Source organism: Muntiacus reevesi, chromosome 2 (genome assembly GCF_963930625.1).
Source record: "Muntiacus reevesi chromosome 2, mMunRee1.1, whole genome shotgun sequence".
Taxonomy (NCBI): domain Eukaryota; kingdom Metazoa; phylum Chordata; class Mammalia; order Artiodactyla; family Cervidae; genus Muntiacus; species Muntiacus reevesi.
The window spans coordinates 112,496,103-112,504,056 of NC_089250.1; positions in this window are offsets into that span (position 1 = coordinate 112,496,103).

Genomic DNA, 7,954 nt, shown 5'->3' on the forward strand with positions numbered 1-7,954 from the left:
AGAAGGTATGGGAAACTTCCCTAGGGGCTAGAAGGTCAAGGGAACAGAAATCCAGAGTGATGACCAATAGTAGCCGCCACACATTGCGGCCTAAGAAGCGGAGAGTGTGGTTGGAAGGGTTGTGCATTAGGAAGCTTGACCTTCAGTGCTCACACAGAAAGAGGAGACAGAACCTCTGGGCTTGCCGGGGAGTGCTGGGACCCAGACTCTCCTCACACACATCAAACTGGGATTCTCTAAAAGCGACACTTACTCTCAGATAAAGGGGAAATTTAGAAACAGTCACACGGGGAGATGGTTCTCAGGGAGTTCTTCATTAAGGTCAAGGTCTCAGAGGCTTTAGAATTTAAATACACACTCACTCTCCTCATACTGGCTCAAAACACTGACCCCGAGCCAATGCTATCCCTAGGTTACCTGGCAGAAGCAAATGAAATATCTCTGTACAGGACTCACCCATAGGCCAGGCCTCCCAAAGATCCCACAGATAAAACTCTGTCAAAGATGATCTCTTTTCAGCCCAGGCGGCAACAGACTGAAAGAAACAATTTACCCCACTGGCTTATACATTCCCGCACTTTTTCCAAATACCAAGATACCCCTGTTGTGTGATACCAGCTGCTCCTGTTTGCAGCAGACTTTGGCCCTAAGAATTGTGTGCCCCTCCTCCATAGTCTAATCCCCTTCCTCCTTGAGAGTAACCACTAAATCATTGCTGATCCCCATCCATCGTTTCATACTATACTGAGTAATTCCATAAAGAGCATACACATGTGTTTGCAATCTCACACTTATAGGAGATGAAAGTGATGCTCAGTAAAAGGCCTGTTTTTGCTGGGAGCTTGTCTCCAAAGGAAGAGCACATTCCACAGTCTCAACAGAGGCTAAGTGTTCCCCATGACTCTCTGCATAAGGGTGATGAACCCTCCTCACCTCAGGGTCATCAGAGAGCCACCAGCATCTCAAGGGCAAGGCCCATGTCTGATTCAATACCCTTGGATCTTGAGCACTCAGCAAAGACCCTGGCAAGCAGCCAGTGCCAGGCTGGCAGATACTTGACCTGGATGACACAGCAGGGTTCGTTCAGAGGCAATGGGGTGACACCTGCTCCCCCAGCCCAGTATAACCTACAAATCTCCAATTCTGCAAGTCCATGTTCAAGGTAGGCAAGTGGGAGAAGAAGCGAGAGACCCAAGATGGGGGAGGTGCTGAACTCTCCACCCACAGCCACCGGGGCTGGGGGTCCAGGTGGAGACCCAGAAATGGGCATCACACTAATGGCAGTGCCTCTTCTCGTGGCTCACGCAGCCCCACCCCTCAGCTTATGCTCCCCACCCCCCCACACTTGTCAGCTAAACCAGCTGTTCCTCTCCTGCAGCTGTGCCCCACCCTGACTCACCCCAGTCTCGGCAAAGGTTTCTGCCATGGCTGAGCTGATGATGCTCTGGGCCTGGAGAGCTGGGCCCAGAGCACAGAGCCTCTAGAGGGTGAAGACCTGCAGGAGCTGAAACACAGCCAGGCGGTACTGCCTAGGGTTCAAGGCCTCTTCCTACTCCAAATGCTGATGGCAGAGTGACTGCCGACTGCTGCCCCCTGCCTGGGAGGGCCCCATAGACCCTGTCTTTTCTGCTATCATCATACCTCGTCCACCGCAGTGTCCTTCTGAGGTGATGTTCCTCCTGCCACTGGCCCCTTGAGCCCAAACAGCACACGGTGCGTGGCTTTTAAAACAGGGTCTAGTGATGGGAAGGTCCGGAAGAGGAGAGGGAGGGAGTGAGGAGGTCCGGGGGAAGGAGCACTGAGTTCTGAAACAAACAAGCTTTAGCTCTAAGCTGGCATGAGGCTTTCTGAAACACAAATGTGACTGCGTAAGTCCTCTGTGTTGTAAACTCCTCTGACGCACTCTAAGGGAAAATGTTCCATTTCTGTGTGTCACCACAAATTATCCCACTTCCTGCCTTTGACATCCTTGAGTTCCTCCTGAAGAGCTGGGCTCCTTGTTGCCCCCAGGTATGTGCTGGTCCTCCTGGCCTTTGCACTGCGCCCCCCTCACCCACCTCCCGCCCAGTCTCCCTGTCATGCAACAAACCCTTCTCATCTGAGTCATGAGTGAGCCAAGAAGTGTCAGGTTCTTAGTTGAAAACATTTCAGACAGACCGAAATCATTTTTTGTTACCGTGGTCAGCATCTCCTTTTGATGGCCTTTGTCCTTTGGGGTCCCAAAGAGAAAAGACACAAACCAATCAGACCTGCTGAGCCCTTCGGAGACTGCCCGCCACTCCTAACTAGGGCATCACTGCAGAAAGACGTGTCTCAAAGGAGTGTCTCTGACCAAAATTCACCCTGCTCACAGAAACCCCTCTCCCCTGCCAAGCGGTTCTCACCACCTGACCCCATTCCTGTCTTGTTTCAACTCCCATAGCCCCCACCAGCTCCGATGATGCTGGCAAGGAGGGTTCTCTCTGCAGAGGTGAACTGCGACCCTTGCCCACAGCCTCAGAGGCCCCTGTTCCCAGAGCTTCCCACCCCATCTCCTGCTTGTCACTCATCTTGTGACAGAACCTCTGCCCGGAAGCACTCCAGGATCCAGACTGGATGGGTCACGGTGGCCCCTGGGGTCTTGGTCACACGTCAAGTATAAGCGGGACAGCTGGAAAATCCCTGAATTGGAACGACCCTCTGTCCTCAGCAGAGGAAACAGGAAAAGCGCTCGCTCTCACCCCGGGGAGTGCTGGCCACACAGAAGGGCTGGGTCACGCAGAGAAGGCCCCAGAGAGGGCTGCCGCGACAGAGCCCCACCGCGGGGTCCGCACACGGCTCCGTGCCACGACTGTCTCCCAGGATTGTGAGCTCCTCGGGACAGGGACCATGTCTTATTCACTTCTGTTCTGCTATGCCCAGCACGTGCAGGCGTTCAATGAATAAGAGCAATGACTGGCACTTGGAAGGGCTGTTAGGAACCAGGGAGGGTGGGACATGATAAGGAAGGATTCTCTAATCTGAACCTGCACTGTCCACCCGACTGGTTGGTCTCTGGATGGAAGAAGCAATGGGGGTTTAGGTGGTAAATAAGCATCTGGTCCACAGCCTGATCCCACAGCCTAGCATGAAGACAGGCTAAGAGCCAGAACACAGAGAGCTGGGCTTCTGACAGTCACCCCCAGAGACTGCCTCTCATTCCTGTCCTCTTACCAGATGCGCTGCCTGTAGGTCAAGGCCTATTTCAAACACACTTTAGCTTGGAAGGGTCTGGGTTTTTTTAAATGCAATGCCATGAAATTTAGCACATGGCCTTTGTGGCATCTGTTTCACTGCTGTAATTTTTTTTTTTTCTTTTCCTGTTTGACTGTTTCAGACAACCAAAGTTGCTCAGTAAAAGAATCTCCATACAAATGATGTGTTGCTAAATATTCTCAGCCATGATACAAATTAGGGATCCTAAGCTTTTTTTAATATTAAAATAGTGGTATAGAAAAATTCAAACAGATGTGAACTGTCACTAGCCATCACAAAGATAAGAGATGAGGCGCTCTGTAAACAGTATGAAGGGGCAGGTGCTCCCAGCAGCAGCCAGGCTATCAGAGAATGCAGCCTGGAGGCTCTGCACTGGACCAGCAAGATGTGTGGGAGACATCAAGAGGGCACAAGAGGGATGGTAAAAACATCACATGGTGCTTTATGGCATTGAACAGCAACATTGAAAAAAAAAATTAAATGACACTTTCTCCTTTTTCTATATTGGAGGCACATATAATTTTTTGTCAGAGTTCTGATAAAGCTTTTATTATTAATTTAAAGGAAGATAAATATAGTAAGAAAAAAGTCAAGGAAAACAGTTTTTATCTATCAAAATTTTAAACTGTGTACCATTCTCCCCAGAAATCCCACTTTTGGGCATCCATTCTAGGGAAACATTCACGGTAGATAAAGCAGCTTACACCATTTTTACAGCATTTTATGGCAAAAATGTCTATATCAGTAAGGGAACAATGAACTAGGATTGGACACAGCCAAACTATTAGAATACTAGGCAGCAATGAAATAGCAAAAGCTTCTGCCGTTCAGATCCCAGGCTTATATCAAGCACAGATCTGTTATCACTGGGAGAGCAGACCGCAGATACAAGGCAGGGTTTGCCTGCCATCAGGAAAAGCAAGTATGCTAAAGACAGTCCCCAAATCCACACACACAGAGCCTGGCTAAAACTAAGGATGACCAGGGAAAGAGAAATTCCCCTTACCACTCCCCACATGAACCTGGCACCAAGTAACAAGCAATATCAGTCTACCGCTGACTGAGAGGCAACGCATACAGACACACCTTCTCTGGGGCATGGATATGAGGGGACTTCACAAAGCTGATGGTACAGCAGGAGCACTGAGAAAAACCACCTGGCACCCAGACACCACTCTCAGGACAAGTTAACAGCAGACCCACTGCTGAAGGAATCTGAAGTCTGTGATACATTGGGGTAATGATATCACCAAAGAAATCAAAACCTATCTCATCTCATGACCCATACTAATAGCCTGACAGAATAGGCATGCTCATTTCTGGGCACAAATACTGTTTACTCATCTATTCTTCTAAAATGATGTTTAGCATTAAATTTAAAGCATCAATACACATTTTAAAAGGAAGATAAAAAAAACTACTACCAAAAAGTAGTCATCAGGAATGTACTCAGAGATTGCCCAGATCTTGGGGCTTATCGGAGAATTAAAATAACTACAATTAATATGTTAAATGATCCAGTGGAAAAGGTGGAAACCTACAAGAACAGATGCGGGGATTTCAGCAGAGATGTGAAATTGTAAAATAGTCAAATGAAAATGCTAGAAATAAGAGACACCATGTCAGAAATGAAGAAGTGCTTTAACAGGCTCAGAGCAAATGATGCATAGCTGATAAAAGCATTATTGTACTCAACAGGTCAGTAAGAATAAGCTGAAACACAAAGAAAAATGAGAATGGGGAAAACAATAATACCCAGAAAAGAACAGTCAAAAGTTGTGAGACAGTATCAGTCTAGCATAAATGAAGTTGCAAAAGAAAAAGAACATAAGAATTATCTGAACTAATGGTCAAAATTTTTCTAAAATTAATGGCAACAAACCACATACCCAAGAAATCCAGACAACTCAGAACACAACTGAGCAGTTTCTTTAAAGTAGAAAGGGAAAAAAAAATCCTAAAACTGTCAACCAGAATGTTGTAAAAATGAAAACCCCTTTCAAAAATGAAAAGCAACATTTTCCTAGCATCAACAAGATAATTCCTTAAAAGATAACATTCCTTCTTGATCTTATAAGGGCCAGGATGACACTTAGACCTGGATTGTGTAAACTGGTAATAACACATCATTTAATGTACATTAATGTACATCATTTAATGTATCTCAAAAAACTTCTTAAAAAAAAAAAAAAAAAAACTTCTATAACTGTGCCTTGACTTCTAACGTGCAGAACAGTTCTCAGAGGCTTTCTGAGATGCTCTTCCTATGCTTTAATCCTCAATTTGGCTCAAATAAAATTTTGCATTTCTTTTAAAAAAAAAATAAATGTGTGAGGTACATCAAAAATTTAAACACAGAATTATCATCTGACCAGAAACTTCTCTCTTAAATATATAACCAACAGAATGGAAAGCAGGTATTCACACAAATATCTGTAAAAGAATGTTCATGGCAAGCACTACTCATAATAGCCAAAAAGTGGAAACAACCCAACTGTCCATCAGTGGATGAATGGAAACATAAAATGTGGTATATCCACAAAATAGAATATTATCCAGCCATAGAAGGAATGAAATATGATAGATGTTTCAATGTGAGTGAAGCTCAAAAAAATTAAGCTAGATGAAAGAAATTAGAAATGCCATGTGGGGACTTCACTGGTAGCCCAGTGGCTAGGCCTCCACGGTCCTAAATGTTGGGGGTCAGGGTTCAATCCCTGGCCACAAAAGTAGATCCAAAATGTCGCAGTGAAGATTGAAGACCCAGTGTGATGCAACTAAAATGCAGTGCAGCCAAGTAAAAAACATTTTTTTAATGCCATATGTTGTATGATTCCATTTATATGAAATATCCAGAATAGGTAAATTCATAGAGATAGAAAGCAGATTAGTGGTTCTGAGGGGCTGGAGGGAGAATAGGATGTGACTACCTGGGAATGATGAAAATGTTTTGAAACTAGACAGATGGCTGTGTACACTGTGAGCATAGCAAATGCCACTGAATTGTACTTTAAAACTGTACATTTTATGTGAACTTCATCCCAATTTTTTAAAAGACACAGATAATCACAGACAAAAAAAATTATAATCCCTTGCTTTAAAATAACTGTGTACAGGTACTTAAACTTTATGGTATGGAATATTGTGAAAAGACATAGCTATGCCATTCACAGATACATTATCCTCAGAAGTAGCTTCACAAACATGACAATAAAATTCACTTAAATTTTTTTTTTAAAGAAGATGACTTTCTCGTACCACCAAAAACTGAGAAAAGTCATTGCCATCAGACCTATACTACAGGAATATGACAAGAAATTCTTCAAGCAGAAGGAGTACGACACCAGATGGAAACTTGGATCTACACAAAGACACAAAAAGTGTCAGAAATGGTGAAAAGAAATTCCTACAAGTCAATTTTTTGAAGTCAGTTGCAAACTTATTTACAATTTACTTATCAAGGCTCACTTCAAGACTCTCTCCTCATTGCTTCTAATTCTAAACCACTCTCCCATGAACTGTGCCTGGGTCTCCAGTCTGCCTTAAACCACTTGAACCTAGAGTCAAAACTTTACAACTATCCAACTTCTGACTTTCCCCTTCTGAGATACCGCTAAGACTGTCAAAGTGATGGTCTCTCTTACCGCAGTGAGTTCACATAAACTTAGTTTGCTTTATTTTTTTAAGAAAAAGCAACTAATACAGCAAAGTATGATTCCACATATGTGGAGTACCCACCAAACTCTTCCAGCAGTCACAGTGGGAGAGAATATCCTGGAAAGTTCTGGGAAAAAAAGGGAGGATTTGCTTCTTTACGCTATATTCTTTTGTGTTATTTGAATGCTTCACACTGAGCATGTATTATCTCTTTGATTTAAAAAATCCAACTTCAAAAAGAATTAGGAACTGCAGCTTGCTCAGGCCATAGAGTTATGAGTTTAGAGGGATATGTTTACCTCAAAATGTATCACGCGTCAGAAATAATTTTTGCTGGTCAGTACAATAACTTGGGCAGGGAAGTGCTTTTATTTTTATAAAATTGCGCCTAAGACATTAAGAAGTATGGGAGTCATGATCAGACTCTCATTTGACCCACTGGGTCCTAGGAGGAAATTAGTCAGCAAAGTGGAAGACTGGCCCCTGCTGCAGTAAGTCCTGGGGGCAGGAGGCTGTGGAGCCAGCCCTGCTCTAAAGCTTGGGAGAAAAGTACAGGGATGCAGAAGGGAGGCTCAGCCCAAAACAGAGGGCAGCTGTTGCAGGCAGACCTTACGCTGAGACCCAGGTCAACCCCAAGCAACTTCCCTATGACCCCCAACTCAATCCATCCCAGTCCAGGCCCAGAGCCCACAGCACATCACACAGCCAGCCACCCCACCCAAAGGGTGGGCAGCCCCCATCATCTGGTGGGCAGCTGGCATCAGTTTGGCCACAAGCTTTTCCCAGGACTCCACATGGTCAAGGACTCCTTGCAAGGCCAACTGCTGACCTGGGCGTGGGGGGAGAGGGGGTTGTCTTCCATGTTCCCTTTGCCCCAAAGCCTCTTTTTACAGATGGGAAAACCAAGACCCAAAGACCTAGGGTGACCTTATCAGGGTCATAGTAATGCAGAAGCTGAAACCTTTATAACACCAACTCCCTTGACTTGAAAGAAGAAATTCTGGCATCTGGAAGGGGTTTTTGTATTCAGCAATATTTCCATGCTTCATACAAAAAGGAAAAT